The sequence below is a fragment of the Gopherus evgoodei genome, chromosome 2 (assembly GCF_007399415.2).
Source record: "Gopherus evgoodei ecotype Sinaloan lineage chromosome 2, rGopEvg1_v1.p, whole genome shotgun sequence".
In the NCBI taxonomy this organism is placed as follows: Eukaryota; Metazoa; Chordata; order Testudines; family Testudinidae; genus Gopherus; species Gopherus evgoodei.
Genome location: NC_044323.1, coordinates 45,484,521 through 45,503,166, shown reverse-complemented (window position 1 = coordinate 45,503,166; position 18,646 = coordinate 45,484,521). Strand labels below are relative to the sequence as shown.

General features: G+C 45.9%; 1 protein-coding gene across 5 annotated transcripts in view; it reads right to left on the bottom strand.

The window, feature by feature from the left end:
• ANKIB1 (ankyrin repeat and IBR domain containing 1) overlaps positions 1-18,646 on the bottom strand; it is a 199,056-nt gene that overhangs the window by 167,410 nt on the left and 13,000 nt on the right. Inside the window, exon 2 of one of the 5 annotated variants that reach the window (XM_030550545.1) lies at positions 14,004-14,371. The exons of 3 other annotated variants lie outside the window; for them this stretch is intronic. The gene's annotated coding sequence lies outside the window, so the exon portion shown is untranslated. The remainder of the gene's footprint in view (positions 1-14,003; positions 14,372-18,646) is intronic. One more of the 5 variants, XM_030550547.1, reaches the window with a different exon arrangement.

The window sequence follows — 18,646 nt, the reverse complement described above, 5'->3', positions numbered from 1 at the left end:
ATGTAGCATCTTTGCCTTAACCCTCTTAATAAGATCCTGCTGGTTTTTATTATATTGGCAAAACAGTATCTGGCTGAACTCTTTGCTCACCAATTGGCAAATAGTATCTGTACTGCAAGTTAAATAGGTACTTCCATTCCTAGCCATACGTACAATCTTATAAGTGCACAAACAAAAAAAAAATCCTTACATCAGCGTAAATTCTACCTCCTCTCCCCAGCTGGCTCTCCAGCCCTTATTGTCCTTCAAAATTGTATTTTTTGGAATTCTTTTTATCCTTGAAATTTATCAAAGCCTTTGATCATATTAATCATCTCAAACTGATCTAAAGCTTTAGATTAAATTCCTTAAGCCACTTTGAAACAGATTGCTTTAAACCAGTAGTTCTCAAACTTTTGCATTGGTGACTCCTTTCACATAGGAAGCCTCTGGGTGTGACCCCCCCTTATAAATTAAAAATATATAAAAATGCGTTTAACACCATTATAAATGCTGGAGGAAAAGCAGAGTTTGGGGTGGTGGCTGACAGCTCGCGACTCCCTATGTAATAACCTCATGACCCCCTGAGGGGTCTCAAGCCCCAGTGTGAGAACCCCTGCTTTAAACTTAAAAAACCAATTAATACGAAGGGAGAATAAGGGGCTCAAAGTCCAAACAGGACAGAAAGTTAAAAGGCAGCATTAGGGCAAGGTTCAGATCATTGCTTGTTCAGGATACATTTATTGCCTTTAAACATGAATTCCTTTGAGACTGCAACCAAACCAAATTCCTTACGGCTGGTACCTTTTGAACATTACATCAAGAAGTAAAAATGAAGCCAGTCTGAAGAAATTCAGTTTAGTAGTTTTGAAGTTTAAAATTAGCAACTCCTGGGAGGATCAAAAAAAGTTTAAAACCAGCAAGATTTAAAATGCCAAAGTTAAATGATTAGGGCCTTACCAAATTCACAGCTGTGAAAAACGCATTATGGACCATGAAATCTGGTCTCTCCTGTGAAATTTGGCTATGGTAGGGGAGTCATGGTATTGCCACCCTTATTTCTGCGCTGACGTCAGAGCAGTGGCTGCTGACTGGGCATCCAGCTCTGAAGGCAGCGCTGCCGCCATCAGCTCAGAAGGGAGGGTGGCGTGGTATAGGGGAGTATCACTTTTTGGGGGGAGGCAGGGACAGCATTACAGGTAAGTGACATGGTTGGGAGTGTGGTATGGTCATCCCCTCCACATACACAGCCAGTCCAAGGCCCCATAACACCTAAGTGCTTGGGAAGAGCAAGGCTGGGGGCACCCTGGCCAGGGACTCCTACTGTGGCTCCAATTGCTAGCCCCAGCTGGGCTGTGGAGGAAAAGACGGTTACTCACCTTTGTAACTGTTGTTCTTCGAGATGTGTTGCTCATATCCATTCCAGTTAGGTGTGTGTGCCGCGCGTGCACATTCGTCGGAAAACTTTTACCCTAGCAACTCCGTGGGCCGGCAGGTCGCCCCCTAGAGTGGCGCCGTCATGGAGAGCGGACAGACGAGTAGTCGTACCCCTTAGAGGGCCCCATACCGGGTCCTCTACCTCTGGGACCTCCTCCACCTCAGGTTGTCGGGGGGCGTATCAGAATCCTGGTCCTGAGCATAAGATCTGCGCATGTGGGATGACACAGATGCGTGTCTGGATGGCCATGGAGGTACTAAAAGAAGGCCCGGGCAGAGTCTCTGACTCTATCAGACCTTGCCCAACTCGGCACCGGGGACCGGCACCGAGAGGCGTACCGGTACCTGGAACGAGATCCAGACCTGCAACCAGAACGGTGCTGGGAGGTCGACCGAGATCTCGATGCTCGGGGAGAGGCTACAGGAGTCAAGGTACCTGTCGCGGTGCCGGGAGTCGGAACGGTGCCAATAGCGGGTCGGCGAACGGGATACCGACCGGTGCGGCGAGTGCGACCAGTACCGATGAGGAAAACAGCACCGGGACTGCAAGTGGTGTCGGGTGTGCCAACGGGACCTGGAGTGTCTGTGGGATCGTGATCATGAACGGTGCCGCTCTGCTATGCTGACAGAGGACGATCATATGAAGAGACTATATTACCCGCACCGGCGGTGCCGGAGTCAGGCAGCATCGACTCTGTCATGGCAATGAGATCCCTCGCCGTTGGTAATGTCTCCAGCGTGGAGGGAACAGCAGGCTCAACCACAGTGCATACTGGGGAGCTGTCAGGCACCGGATTCGACGGCCCTCGTGGGACCGGGATCGACGGTACCGAGGTCGTCAGAGCTTCGGTAGGTGTCGGTGCCGGGCGATCCGACTTAGACAAGCTCTCTGGCTGCAGTGCCGTCAGCACGGAAGCAGCAGGAGCAATAAGCTCAACCACGGCGCGTGCCGGGGAGCCGACAGGCACCGGATTCGACGGCCCTTGTGGGACTGGAATCGACGGTGCCGACGCTGTCGGTGCCTCAGAGGTGTCGGTGCCGGGCAATCCGACTTAGACGAGCTCTCTGGCTGCGGTGCAGTTGGCACGGAAGCAGCAGGAGCAGTAAGCTCAACCACGGCGCGTGCCGGGGAGCCGTCAGGCACCGGATTCTACGGCCCTTGTGGGACCGGGATCGACGGTGCCGACGTCGTCGGTGCCTCAGCAGGTGTCGGTGCCGGGCGATCCGACTTAGACGAGCTCTCTGGCTGCGGTGCAGTTGGCACAGAAGCAGCGGGAGCAGTAAGCTCTACCACGGCGCGTGCCGGGGAGCTGTCAGGCACTGGATTCAATGGCCCTGGGGAACTGGAGTCGAAGGTGCCGATGTCATCGGTGCCTCTGCAGGTGTCGGTGCCGGGCAATCCGACTTAGACGAGCTCTCTGGCTGCGATGCAGGTGGCACGGAAGCAGCAGGAGCAAGGGGCTCAACCACGGCGCGTGCCGGGGAGCCGTCAGGCACCAGCAGGAATCGTAGGCTCGGAGGAAGGGAGCAGTGCCGAGTCGACTTCGGTGGCGGCAACGGCCGGTGCCGAAAGGCCTTGGCAGTACCGGCGGGGTCCGGTGCCGAGGAGGCGCTTCTGCCAGCCGCTTGATCATCACTCGGCGCCAAAGGTGGAGGGGTAAGTGAAAGTCCCGCTCCTTTTTGTTCTTGGCTTAAAAGCCTTGCAAATGGGGCACTTAGCTGTCAAGTGTGATTCCCTGAGGCACTTCAAACAGGAGTCGTGTGGATCTCCCTTCGGCATCGGCTTCTGGCAGGCCAAGCCCATTTTAAAACCCGGTGAGCCGTGCATGGGCTCCGGCACCGGGTTCATGGAAGGGGCTACTTCCTGAACCCCGCTAACTATTCTAAACTAACTATGTTAGCAAAGAAAAAACGTATAACTATACAAATATATATATAAAAGGATTATAAACTGCATAACTATATACGAGAACTACGAGTAGCTAGGGAAGTGGAGGTCAGCTAAGCTGCGCTCCACTGTTCCAACGACCGACACGGGCGGTAAGAAGGAACTGAGGAGCGGGTGGGCCGGCAGGGGTATATATCGAGCACCATGACGGCGCCACTCTAGGGGGCGACCTGCCGGCCCACGGAGTTGCTAGGGTAAAAGTTTTCCGACGAATGTGCACGCGCGGCACACACACCTAACTGGAATGGATATGAGCAATCACTCGAAGAAGAACAGGACTTCCTCTTACCTGGACCCAGGAGCAGCCTGTGTAAGGGCAGACCCACCACCAGTAGCAGTGCAGAAATAAGGGTGGCAATACCGTACCACGTCACCCTTACTTCTGTGTTGCTGCTGCCTTCAGAGCTGGGCTCCTGGCCAGCAGCCGTCACTCTCCAATTGCTCAGCTCTGAAGACAGTGCCACCACCAGCAGCAGAGCACAAGTAAGGGTGACAATACCACAACCCATCTAAAATACCCTTGCACCACAACCCCTTTTTGATTGGGCCCTCCATGAAATGAGATTTTAAAAATCATATCAACATGAAATTTACCAAAATGGACCATGAATTTGGTAGGGCTCTAGAAATTATCAACATGGATTTTCCAACAAGGAGGTCAAAAACAAGCCCAGGGGATGAGTGTGCTTGTCATCTTTCCCTAAGAGACTCAGGAAAATGCTGGGGGTGGGGGAGCATGCTGGTGGGAGGAGAGCTTTAGTAAAATAATAGTGGTGAATAAAGCTGTGTGACTAAGGCTTCTCTCTAAAGGTGCAAAGATCAATATTGTTTATCAATTACATGGGGAAGTCCCAAAGCTTTCTGTTATAACACAGGGTCACACTATGGAAAAATGTGGAAAGCCACTATTTTGGATTAATGCAAACCTAGAGAACTGCAGAGTCCTTTGGCCCCCATGTCCTTACAAGTTCTAGCTATGAATTGATCTAAAACACTAAATGTAAAGTTTCAAAATGTGCTGATTTTAAGCATTCAGAAGTTTAAAACTAATTTCCTTCAAGCCAGTTTTATTTTCAGGTCTCAATGAAATCTACAATAAAACTCATCTTAAAGAAAATCAGATGCAGCAATTTTGCAAATCAGACTTGAAAAGTATACTTTTAATTAGCTGTCATACATCCAAAATGCACCTTTTAGCTCCTGATGCTGCAATGAGCTCTGTGCAAGTAGACCGCTGAATCTGTGCGGAGCCCTCTAGGAATGTCTACACTGCAATTAAAAATCGGCAGTTGATCTTGGCCAGCTGACTCGAGTATGTGGGGCTCAGGTTAAGGGCCTGGTTAATTGCTGTGTAGACGTCTGGGCTCAGACTGGAGCCTGGACTTTAGACTCAAGAGGCGGGATAGTCCCACAGCTTGGGCTGTGGGCCAAGCCTGAACGTCTACACTGCAATAAAACAGCCTCTTAGCCGAAGCCCCACAAACCTCAGTCAGCAGGCATGGGACAGCTTCATGTTTTTAACTGCAGTGTAGACATACCCCCAGTGAGCAATGGGATCCATGCACATTTAAGCTCATTACAGGGGCAGGGTCTAACTCTTCATTTATGCACTAAAGGAAAAGTACAACCTTCATTTGTATCTTTTATAAAAAGTCTCAACCCTGCAAGTTGAGCATAGCTAGTCTATGCAACTACATGGTCCTGTCACTAATATTCTCAACCTCCCTCACCCACAGCCATTCCCTCTGCTTGTATCTTATTTTGTTCACCCTCTATTAATTTGAGGGATAACCCTATAACCCAGTTTATGCAGGGGTGTCATCATCTGCCTTGTAGGTGGGAAATTTCCTGTGCTGTGGAGCAATAATTGGCGCCGGGTTGTTAGGGTTGGCTGGCACATGCAGCCCAGCTTTTGCCAACTCCAGTTCATGTTTTCTCTGTTTTTCCTTCTCTTCATTCTCTTTTTGTTGCTTTTCCATTTCTTTTTGGTGTTTTTCCATGTCTCGGCGGTGGGCCAACTCTTCTTCTGCTTGTTTCCTTCGGCAGGCCACCTCTTCTTCTTCTAGTTTTCTTTTGTGTGCTGCCTGTTTGATTTGTTCTTCTCTTTCTTTCATCTCCATCTCTTTTTGTTTTATTTCCAGTTGTCGCCTGTGTTCAGCTTCTTTGATTTGCTCTTCGGCCTCAATTTTTGCCTTAGAAGTCATGATTCCTGTTTTCTTGTGTTGGGGTGCGCTCCGGTGTTTCTCTTCTGAACTGCAGGCTCTGTTGCCTCCTGAAGTCTGCCTAGCAACAGTGCCTTTAGCTAATCTTCAGTGTTAAGTAAACCTGAAAAACCACTTTATTTGCATGTATATAGTGCTGGTATGACTCTCAATGGGAGTGCTATTGTGTGACAAAAGACTCTTAATAGCACCTTAATGGTTTCTTGCTTAAGATGCAAGCTACAAACTGCCAGAGAGAGCAGAAAAAAAAATTCTCTCTGGTTCCCTTTTAAAATCAACTGTTTCTCTCTGCTAAAAAGCCCTTAGCAGAGAAAAGAAAAATATAATATTCCTACTGGCTTCTGGATTCTGTCTATATCCCAACCGCTGCTACTCATGTCATAACCTTAGTCCCGGATTTGGACCTTAGCGTCCAAAATATGGGGGTTAGCATGAAAACCTCCAAGCTTAGTTACCAGCTTGGATCTGGTACTTGCTGCCACCACCCAAAAAATTAGAGTGTTTTGGGGCACTCTGGTCCCCCTGAAAAACCTTCCCTGGGGACCCCAAGACCCAAATCCCTTGAGTCTCACAACAAAGGGAAATAATCCTTTTTCCCTTCCCCCCTCCAGGTGCTCCTGGAGAGATACACAGACACAAGCTCTGTGAATCCAAACAGAGTGACTCCCCCTCTCCGTTCCCAGTCCTGGAAACAAAAAAGCACTTTCCTCTTCACCCAGAGGAAATGCAAAATCAGGCTAGCAAATTCAACACACACAGATCTCCCCCTGATTTCTTCCTCCCACCAATTCCCTGGTGAGTACAGACTCAATTTCCCTGAAGTAAAGAAAAACTCCAACAGGTCTTAAAAGAAAGCTTTATATAAAAAGAAAGAAAAATACATACAAATGGTCTCTCTGTATTAAGGTGACGAAATACAGGGTCAATTGCTTAAAAGAATATTGAATAAACAGCCTTATTCCAAAAGAATACAAATCAAAGCACTCCAGCACTTATATTCATGCAAATACCAAAGAAAAGAAACCATATAACTTACTATCTGATCTCTTTGTCCTTACACTTAGAAACAGAAGATTAAAAAGTAGAAACTACTTCTCCAAAGCTCAGAGAAAGCAGGCAGACAGAAAACAAAGACTCAGACACAAACTTCCCTCCACCCAAAGTTGAAAAAATCCGGTTTCCTGATTGGTCCTCTGGTCAGGTGCTTCAGGTGAAAGAGACATTAACCCTTAGCTATCTGTTTATGACAAGGGGGACCACTGAACTGATCTCAAACACTAAAGTGAAATTTAATATTGCGTATTTAAATCTCTAAAGGTGCAGCTTACATCCAGAAACCCAAATCAGATTAGGTCCCCACAGTACCCAGTGTTCAACAAATACATAGTAGGCACTCACCCCTGTGACCAAGAGCTTTCTATAGATCTCCAATTCTAGAATCAGATCTTCTGTGACACAGAGATCCAGAACCTGTTTGGGGCAGTGGCTGTCACTTGTTATGTCTTATTAGAGTTCCTACCAAGAACCTGAATTTGACGAAAAAGACTACTGTCAAATGGAAGTTACACATGGAAAACATTTCACCTCACTAGTTTCTACACACACAGGTGCGTACTTAAACTAACTCAAATTCTTTAATTTCATATTTATCTTACAGCTACACTTCACCAGCCCTCTACAGGCAAACTGAAAGAAGTGACGTCTCCCAGGTCCAGCTTCCTTACTCCTGGTCTACAAGTTTAGGTTGAATTTAGCAGCATTAAAAATCGAATTATCCCTGCACCCATCCACACAACAAAGCCATTTTTGTCAATATGAAGGGCTCTTAAAATCGATTTCTGTACTCCTCTCCAACAAGGGGAGTAGTGCTGAAATTGACATTGCCGGTTCACATTAGGGTTACTGTGGACGCAATTCAACGGTATTGGCATCTGGGAGCTATCCCACAGTGCAGCATTGTGACCACTCTGGACAGCAATCTGAACTCAGATGCACTGGCCAGGCAGATAGGAAAAGCCTCGCGAACTTTTGAATTTCATTTCCTGTTTGCCCAGCATGGAGAGCTGATCAGCATAGGTGACCATGCAGTCTCAGAATTGAAAAAGAGCTCCAGCATGGACCGTATGGGAGGTACTGGATCTGATCGCTGTATGGGGAGACGACTCCATGCTATCAGAACTCCGTTCCAAAAGATGGAATGCCAAAACATTTGAAAAAATCTCCAAGGCCACGATGGACAGAGGCCACAACAGGGACTCAACGTAGTGCCGTGTGAAACTTAAGGAGCTGAGACAAGCATATCAGAAAGCTAAAGAATCAAACGGACGCTCCAGGACAGAGCCGCAGACATGCCACTTCTACACTGAGCTGCAGGCAATTCTAGAGGGGGCTGCCACCACTACCCCATCCTGTCCCTGGATTCCGATGATGGGGTACTCTCAGTCGCCATGCCTGAGGATTTTGCGGATGAGGACGACGACCACGGAGGTTGAGGAGAGCACACAGCACACCGTTCTACCTGACAGCCAAGATCTTTTTCTCACCCTGACTGAAATACTCTCCCAACTTGGTATCCTGGACCATGAAGCCGTAGAAGTGACCTCTGGTGAGTATACCTTTATAAATATAAAACATGGTTTAAAAGCAAGCGTTTTTAATGATAAATGCATCTCAAGTCCTTAGGACAAATTCGTGGCCAGTACAGCTGCTGGAAAAGTCTGTTAATGTGTCTGGGGATGGACTGGAAATCCTCCAAGGATAACTCTATGAAGCTCTCCTGGAGATCCTCCAAAAGCAGAAGGTTTCTGGGGAGAGCAGCCTTATTTCATCCTCCATGGTAGGACAATTTACCACGCCATGCTAGTAGCAAGTAATCTGGTATCATTGCATGACAAAGCCTAGCAGTATATGGTCCCAGTGTTTGCTGGCATGCAAGCAACAGTGTTCTTCATCTCCTCAGGAGAGTCAGCCAAGCGGTGCGCGGGGGGAGGGGGGGGCGCGGGAATTGGCGCTGAACTATTCGCTTTTGGCTAGCAGGGATCTTCCCTGATACCAGCCAAGCGGTGCAGTGGGGGGGGAGGGTTAAAGTGGTCATCTCAGAGAAGGGGGGGGCTTGGTTTCTGCTGCTGCACATTAACACGAAAAACACACCTAAATCGACAACTCAATGGGAAAGGAGGGCACTGCTGTTATGAAGGTTGCAGAAGCCGAAAGACTATGGCTTACCATGGCCGCCTGCAAGCTGAATTCTGTTGCCCAGCATTTTGATCTCTAATACCAAAGCCGCAGGCACTCAATACAAGATGCAAAAAATGACCTTGTACCAAAATCACGTGCTATGTAATGTGAATAGTGTTGTTCATCATGACAGAGTATACCCATTGTTCTGTAAAAATCTCTCTTTTTAAATACTTCTCCTCCTTTTTTTCCCCCTCTTGCAGCTGCAAATGTTTCAAGCCTCCCTCCTCCATCCCAAAGGCTATCTCAGATAAGGTGGCGAAAAACAAACAAACAAACAAAAAACCACACATGTTGAAATGTTCTCTGAGCTCATGCAGGCGTTCCGCACTGAAAGAGCTCAGCAGAAAGCATGGAGGGACACAATAGTACAGGACAGGAAAGCAGCCAGTGAACATGAGGAGAGGTGGCAGCAGAGTGCAACACTGGGGCTACTGTGGGAACAATCGGACATGATCTGGCATCTGGTGGAGGTTCAGGAATGTCAGCTGGAGAGACTGCTGCTGCAGCCCTTGTTTAACCACCCTCCCTCCTCCCCAAGTTCCATAGCTTCCTCACCCAGCCGCTCAAGAACGTGGGAGAGGACGGGGGGAGGGAGAGAAGGGGAGGCTCCGGGCACCAACCACTCCTCTCTAGTGGACAGAAGGCTGTCATTCAACAAATATTGAAGTGGCCTTTTCCTTCCCGCCTCCCCTCCTCCCACACTCCACCCGGGCTACCTTGTCAGTTCTCTCCCTATTTTTATAATCAAATAATAAAGAATACATGGTTTTTCAATGATAGTGAGTTTATTTCCAAGCTGTAATAGAAGGGGGGGAGGGCGGTTAGCTTACAGGGAATTAGATAGAACCAAGGGGGTGGGTTTTCACCAAGGAGAAACAAGTAAAACTGTCATACGGTACCCTGGCCAGTCATGAAACTGGTTTTCAAAGCTTCTCTGATGTGCACCACTTCCTGGTATGCTCTTCTAATCACCCTGGTGTCTAGCTGCACGTAATCAGTGGCCAGGTGATTTGCCTCAACCTCCCACCCCACTATAAACGTCTCCCCCTTACTCTCACAGAGATGGTGGAGCACACAAAAGCAGCAATAACAATGGGGATATTGGTTTCGCTGAGGTCTGAGCAAGCCAGTAAACTGTGCCAACGACCCCTCAAACGTCCAAAGGCACATTCTACCACCATTCTGCACTTGCTCAGCCTATAGTTGAACAGCTCCTTACTACTGTCCCGGATGCCTGTGTATGGCTTCATGAGCCTGGGCATTAAGGGGTAGGTTAGGTCTCCAAGGATAACTATAGGTATTTCACCATCCCCAAAGTTATTTTCTAGTCTGGGAATTAAATCCATTCCTGCAGCCATTTAAACAGACCAGAGTTCCTGAAGACATGAGCGTCATAAACCTTTCCCAGCCATTCCATGTTGATGTTGGTGAAACGTCCCTTGTGATCCACCAATGCTTGCAGCAGCAGCATTGAAGAGTACCCCTTGCAATTTATATACTGGCTGCCTTGGTGGTCTGGTCCCAAGATAGGGATATGGGTTCCATCTATCGCCCCACCACAGTTAGGGAATCCCATTGCAGCAAAGCCATCTACAATGACCTACACGTTTCCCAAAGTCACTTCCTTTGATAGCAGCAGCTCAGTGATTGCATTGGCTACTTGCATGACAGCAACTCCCACAGTAGATTTGCTACTCCAAACTGATTCCCGACTGACCGGTAGCTGTCTGGCGTTGCAAGCTTCCAGAGGGCTATCGCCACTCACTTGTGAACTGTAAGGGCTGCTCTCATCTTGGTATTCTTGTGGTTCAGGGCAGGGGAAAGCAAGTCAAAGTTCCATGAAAGTGCCCTTACGCATGCGAAAGTTTCGGAGCCACTGGGAATCATCCCACACCTGCAACACTATGCGGTCCCACCAGTCTGTGCTTGTTTCCTGGGCCCAGAATCGGCATTCCACGGCATGAACCTGCCCCATTAACACCATGGTGTCCACATTGCCAGGGCCCATGCTTTGAAAGAAGTCTGTGTCCATGTCCTCATCACTCTCATCACCACGCTACCTTTGCCTCCTCGTCTGGTTTTTCAGCTTCTGGTTCTGCATAAACTGCACAATAATGTGCAAGCTGTTTACAGTGCTCATAACTGCTGCGGTGAGCTGAACGGGTTCCATGCCTGCCGTGCTTTAGCGTCTACACAGAAAAAAGGTGCAAAACAATTGTCTGCAGTTGCTCTCATGGAGGGAGGGGCGACTGACAACTGTAGCTATCCCACAGTCTCCATCAATCATTTCAATTTTGGGTTGAGCTCAGTGACGTTGCCAGGTTTTAACAGCAGGGGGAGCAAGCAAACACAAAAAAGGCGCGCCCCCCCCTCTTGGCTCCTCCTCTGGCCACGCCGTGCCTTCTCCCCCCCTTGGCTGGATCCTCCGGCCACATTGCGGCCATGCTGCGGCCCCCCAGCCACACTGCCCCCACCATGGCTGTACAGGGAGGCTGGCAGAGGACGGAGGTACAAGGGGAGGGAAAGGCAGGGGCACGGGGTACATGGGGCATGGGGCTTGGGGAGGGGTTACCGGGGATGGGAGTGGGCTGGAGTCCCCGGGCTCTCTGTGCAGAGGAGGCTGGAGCTGCCCCTGGGACTGGGAGAGCCTGGAAGGGGTTTGCCACGTGCAGCACCAGCCCAGCTCAGCACTGGCCCTACCTCTTGGGGGGTGGGGGAAGAAGGCAGCGAGCCCCGCCAGGCACGGTCCGAGAGAGCTACTTCCAAGCCGGCCTGCCGCAGCTGCCTATCCCATGGCTCCTTTGGCTGTGTTGCTGGCAGTGCTGGCCAGCAGGCGCCACTCCCACCCCGTGATTAGCTATCTCCCTCCTGCTGGGGGAGACAGCTGATCAGTGGGAGCGGGGTGGAAGCCGGGCAGGCCGTTCAGAGTGAAGCCCGGGAGGTGCTGTTTTTTTAAAAATGTGGGGAGGAGAAGCAGCTGCCTCTGATGCATCCCACTAGCTACGCTACTGGTTGAGCTCCCAATGCCTGATGGGTCAAAAACATTGTTGCGGGTGGTTCTGGGTACATGTCGTCAGGCCTCCCCCCCCCCCCGTGAAAGCAATGGGAAAAAATCCTCTCTCGCCTTTTTTCAGTGTCACCATATGTCTACTGGATGCTGCTGGCAGAAGCGGTACTGCAGCGCTACACAGCAGCATCCCCTTGCCTTGCGGATGGCAGACGGTACAGTATGACTGATAGCCGTCATCACTGTCCCATGGGTGCTTCTGGCTGGCCTCGATGTCGGTCGGGGGTGCCCGGACAAAAATGCGAATGACGCCAGGTCGTTCTCTCTTTGTGTAATGGAGATTCAGTCCTGCCTTTAATATCATGCCAGCTGGAGGCTTCTGCCTCAGGCTGCTCTCCCAGTCGGCAGCACCGCGCGGTCGCACCTACCCCAGCCTACCCTTTGCTCATGAATCTGGACAGTAGAGTAAGGAGCAGTCCAACTATAAGCTGAGCAAGTGTAGAATGGTGGTTCACGCTACTTCCCTGTAAGCCAACTGCCCTCCCCTCCTCCCTTTGGTATCTGCTTGCAGAGGCAATAAAGTCAGTGTTGTTTCAAATTCATGCATTCTTTATTACTTCATCATATGAATGGGGGGATAGCTGCCAAGGCAGCCCAAGAGGGGAGGGGGAGGAGGAAAGCAACGGGTGGGGTTGTTGTAGGGGCACCCCCAAGAATGGCATGCAGCTCATCATTTCTGAGGGATGTCTGGGGCTCTGACCTGGAGTGGCTGTTTGCATCTGTGGTTCTTTAGTAGGCTTGCCTAATATTCTAGGCAGGACTGAATTTCCATTAGACAAAACTTAAAGAAAAGAATGACCTGGGGAGTCATTCCCATTTTTGTCCAGGCGCCCCCAACCGACCTCACCGAGGCCAGCTAGAAGCACCCATGACAGCAGCAGATGGTACACTATGACTAGTAACCGTCTTTGCCAACTTGCAAAGGTAAGTTGCTGCTGCTGTGTAGCACTGCAGCACTGCATTTGTCAGCAGCACCCAGGAGACAAACAGTGACAGTGAGCTGAGTGGGCTCCATGTTTGCCGCAGTATATCGTCGGCACGGGTAACCCTGGAAAAAAGGTGAGAAACGATTTTTTCCCGTTGCTTTCACCAGGGGGGAGGGGGAACGGACTGACAACATGTATCCAGAACCACCCCTGACAATGTTTATACCCCATCAGGCATTGGGAGCGCAATCCAGAATTCCAATGGAAGGCGGAGACTACAGGAACTGTGGGATAGCTACCACAGTGCAACGCTCCAAAAGTCAATGCTAGCCTCGGTACTGTGGACGCACACTGCCGACTTAATGCGCTTAGTGGGGACGCACACAAATGACAGTATCAAATTGATTTCTAAAATATCAACTTCTATTAAATCGAACTAATTTCATAGTGTAGACATATCCTTTGAATACAACATCCTTCTATAAATCAGTCAAAGCACAGTTGTTTAAGGTAACTGATCGCCATTTTTCTTAGTCTGGTGGGCAAATGCTACAGGTCCAGACAGCTCATGGTGAATTCCATATGGACACTGAGGTATTCAAACAAACAGCAATTTCATGAGGAAAAACATAGCATCAACCAGAACAGAATCTACAGACAGATTCCCCAAATCGTCACCAGTATATTTAAAACTGTGAAATCACTTGACAAGAGCTACTCTCCTTTTCAAACTTTATTTTAAAATACTACAGTTTAAAATGAAAACCAAATTAATGCTGTAAAAATTAAGCCTATGCTGCATGGACTTCCATTTACTTGCACTCAACTCTTCGAGCCCAAGTAAGATAACCTCAACTTCCAATTGCATACCTTCATTTCTTTCTGTACCACTGTGGTCACACCCACTTCATATCTTACAACAGATTTTTAAGTGCTTAGGTGTAGAGACTATTGACCAGTTTTTAAGGGTATTTAGACAACTAAAGGTGCAGACAAGTGCATAGTGGGATTTTCAAAAGTGCCTAGTTGCCAAGGGAGTTAGCTACCTAACACTTATGAAAATCTCCTAAGGCACTTACATGCCTTTAATAATCTGGCCCCATATCATTTCTACATGCTAGTACCATGCCTAACATACTGGGGTCTATGTTCCAATTGGGGCTTTTAGATGCTACTGCAATCACCTTAGTTTTCCATTCTTCTTGTATCCTGGCCTTCCTTCTCCATGTGCAGCCATGTCTTTTCATGATAAAATCTTCCCATCTCTTTGGAGGTCAGCTGAATGGTCGTTTCATTTCCCATGCGTACCACTCAGTGACAGCTGCAGTCGATCTATTGTCAGTGAGCCTTGCCCGGCCCATTGCCTTTTACTATGCCTGCTCTCAACAACGTCCTGCACTCCACTCTGCTGTCTGATCACTTCATTGGGGACTCGGTCGCGGACTGAAATTCCCAGAATTCTTGTTTCCATCGCCCTCTCCATGACAAACAGTTGCTGCTCCTCTGTCTTTGTCAACGCCCGTGTTTCATTGCCAGCAATGTTGTACTGCTACTGCAATACAAATTAAAAAAAAAATGTACAGTTGGGTCCCACTGATGTTAAGAAAAATCCTATTAATTTAGCTCTTCATATCAGAGACTCCAATATCCATAACTTCTGGCATAACCAAGAGTGTACTCTAATAAAAGAATGTACTTCAAAACAAAAAGATTAAGTAATCTGCAATCCCTGAAATCCATTTCAGGATGCTATTTGCTTTTTTAAAAAGCTAATATAAAACTAGTGTCAGAATATGCTCTGACTGGAACAGAGAGAAACTGAAGAGAAGGTTCACATTCTAGAGACTGGCAGTTCTGGAAATCTTTGATGCAACACTGACTCAATTCAACCTCACAAAGGCTTGTCCGTTCTTCCTTTTATGAGCTCTGCATAATACAGTAAAATATCCAAGCCATTAATTGGAGCCTCTTTACAGAATGGCCACTGGCCCCACCCAAAGCACTCATACATTTTCTTTTCAAGACAAAAATGAAAAAAAAAAAATCAAACAGCAGTGCATAAAGTCAATCACCACTAGTGATGATTGGTGTTCTCATTCTTTTCAAGTTCCCAAGTGATAGAATTTGAATACAATTGCTTCAGTTCATAAAAAAACAATCTTGACCCAAAATAGTGCTACACAGTTAAGTTTATTGGAAGTAGCCTCTAAATTACAGGGATTGTGGTCTTGATTATGCAGCTGCTGCACATGAAGGAAAATGGGAATTGTTCAATGGGATACGCTCACAAGTTGCAGCTGCAGAGTCAGGCTCCTTTTAAAACCAGCATTATGAGGGGTTGACCAAGGCTCTCTCTATGAAGAACAGGCTGCTTTAGACCTTTGTCTGCCACAACTGATCATACCATTAGTTCTGAATCAGCCAAAAAGCCTTACAGTCACTGATGAAGGAATTTATATGCAATCTAAAGTAAGAACTGACCTAGGTGGTCAACTCTCTTTTCTTTTTCATAAAGGAGTTTGATAGGAATGTATTTTAGGGTGTTCAAACAGCATGAGGCTGGGCCCAGTTAAGTAGATTTTTGCAACTTTCTTCATCAAAGTTTATATTAACGTTTTCAGAATGAGGACTTTTTTGGAGGGGGTAGAGAATGGAACCAGATTGATTGAATGAGCAGTGACCCACTCCCTTCTTATAGGGAGACAGCATCAACAGTCATTAGCTCCTTTAGATTTCCAAAGGGCACTATATTTACTGCTAAAAATCAAAGTATGATATAAAGTAACCAATCAAATGAAATCAAAGATTTTGGGTTTGTCTCAAAATTTAACACTCTTGTTTTCCTAGGAAACACTCTACAAGTAGATAAATATACTAAAATATTAATATTTTTTAAATTATTCATTAACTTTTGAAGTTCTGCTTCGATGGCTGCAGCTCTTGCTAAATTTATTCCTTGCAGGCTACCACTTTTCTTACAGCAAACAAGTTAAATGAATAAGAACAGCCATTGCTCATTAAGAGCAATGAGAAAAAACATTAAATTAATACAGATTTTAGGCAAATTTCAATACGTATTTTAAAGACAAGTTAAGGAACTTAATAGGAAAATGTTAACTTCAAAAACCACATCTCTGTCTGAAATTCACTTTAGTGTTACAAGGAACACCTAATGTTATTATAATTAAAAAAGAAAATGTTATTTATCCGTTTTCAGTTACTCTGTGCATTTGACAGAACCCACTTCTCAGCTGTGCTAAACTTACATCTCATATAGCTAACTATCATGTCCTCTCCATTCAAGTAAAAAACTTCAGCTGTTTACTCAATTGTAACATTGTAAATACTATTATACAGATTACTGAGCCCTGAAGAAGAGCTATGTGTAAGCTCAATAGCTTGTCTTCTCTCACCAACAGAAGTTGGTCGAATAAAACACATACCTTGCCCCTCTAATATACTGGGACCAACACGCCTATGACAACAGTGCATATTTTACAGATAGGAACACAAGATCACTGAATGAATTCCCTATGAGACACTTTGGTCTTGTGGATTTGCCAAAAGCGAATATACAAGAAGGTTCTAGTCATGGATCCAAATTTGTTTTGCTTTATGACCTCAATGGGTGTATGACAAATCATCAGTATCCATCAAACGCAGAAAGAATGCAAGCTGGAGAAGAGGTGTTTGGATTGCATGCTTTTTAAATCACTGTCTTTCTCTACAAAGCAAGTGAGAACTAGGTTTGGAAGGATTAAATTTATTAGTAAATGTTGATTTCTCTGTATGCACACAAACTGATGAAAAATATTTCTATTAATAATCATTGAAATTTGCAGATAGTAAGAAAAATGCTGCTGGAGAACTTAGAGTTTAAGGATATTTACTTCATATATTTTGACACGTGATGTTGACAATTTGCACTTTAATGGCTATAAAGCTTTAACTTTTTTAATCTCAGCATCTATTGCCTTTAAATAATTTGTCTAACCCTCATCCCATAATTTTCCACAACTGTGAAAATTTAAATTGATAAAAGTTTTTAAAATGCTTAAAGCCAGTATTATCTACCAAAATTATATAAAAGAATGTTTCCAAGCCTAGAAGTAATATACTACATGTAGCACTATCAATATACCTAAGAAAATCAAATCAGTGCTATAAACACTTGCTTCAAAATACCTACTTGCACTGAAGCCACTAATTCAAATCTTGAATTAATGTGGAAGTTTCCAACAAATCCTTAAAAACAAATACTGACCTGTACAGTTGTATTAAAGAGCATATGATGCATTTTACAGAAGGAGTGTATGCTGGTGTCACTCTAGAAGGGTCTGAGCTACACCTAAAATTTAAGTCCAACTAGCTACATTGCTCAGAGGAGTGAAAAATTCACACCCCGAAACACATGGGGTATGTCTGCATGACAAAATATCCTGCAGCAGTGAGCATCAGAGTCCAGCATTGCGGACCCAGGCTTTGAGACTCACTGCTGCAAGGTTTGTTTTTGCCTGGTAGACAAACCCCTAGTTAAGCCGACATCAGCCCCTGTATGAACATCATTAGGTCGGTGGAGGATTTCTTCTGTCAACAGTGCTACTACCTCTTGAGAGGGCAGATTTACTAGTGACAGAAAAATCCCTTCTGTCACTGAAGCAACTATCTACACTACTGCAGCATACCTGCAGCGACTGCAGCTGTACCAATGTAGCATTTCTAGTGTAGGCATACCCAAAACTTCCCAGTCCTCAATACCCCACTGTTGTATAATATACTGTGCACCAGCTGGTTACTACCCTTCACTCTAGAATCCGCTGCATTTATATATAGCATGTGCCAAAAAAAAGTGTGTGTGTGTACACACACACACACACAAGTTTTATCCTTTGTGTGTGTATACTCTACTTCATTCGGAATGGCTGCTTTATTGGGACATCTAGGAAAACAATTTAACCTAGTGATAGTAAATAGTAATGAATATTCTTTAAATCAGATTAAATATCACAGTAGAACCTCAGTTACAAATGGAGGTTGTTTGTAACTCTGAACAAAATGTTATGGTTGTTCTTTCTGAAGTTTACAACTAAACAGTGACTTAATACAGATATGAAACTTTATTATGTAGAAGAAAAATGCCCCTTTCCCTTTTCTGGAGTTTATGTTTTTTACTGTACTGTATTTGCCTGGGGGGGGGGGGGGAGAGATCCTCTGCTGCTGCCTGATTGTGTACTTCCGATTCCAAATGAAGTGTATGGTTTACTGGTCAGTTCATAACTCTGGTGTTCGTAACTCTGAGGTTCTACTTTAATAAGAGAGTTTCTTAATTATGATAAATTTAGCTACTTCCAAGTAGCTTAATGATGATTAACCAGCTGGTAAATAAATGTGAAATTACAAAATCTAGTATTTTAATATTCAAGATGCCAAATAAAGATTAAGAAAACTCAGGAAGTCTAAGATATGGGCAGTGAGATCCTACTGACTTCCGATGAAATGGCTCCAGTTGAGGAACAGTCTCCCCCTTGCCCACTTCCTTTTAAAAAGCCAGAAAACTAAATACAAAAAGCAATATTTATGTAATATTAAGGTTACATGCTTAGGTACTCATCAGGAAATGCCAAAGTTAAAGTTGAACATGCAACTAAAATTGTGTCACCTTTTACATTTGCAATACAATTAAATCTTTAATTATTGGTAAATTTTTAAGGCTACCCTAGTATTGTAACCAGCACTGCTGGAAGTTACTCTTCTATACAAGTTGTTATAGCATGTAGCAAATTAATGGAGTTCTTTTAATAAACAGAATTAGCCTTCTAATTCTGTG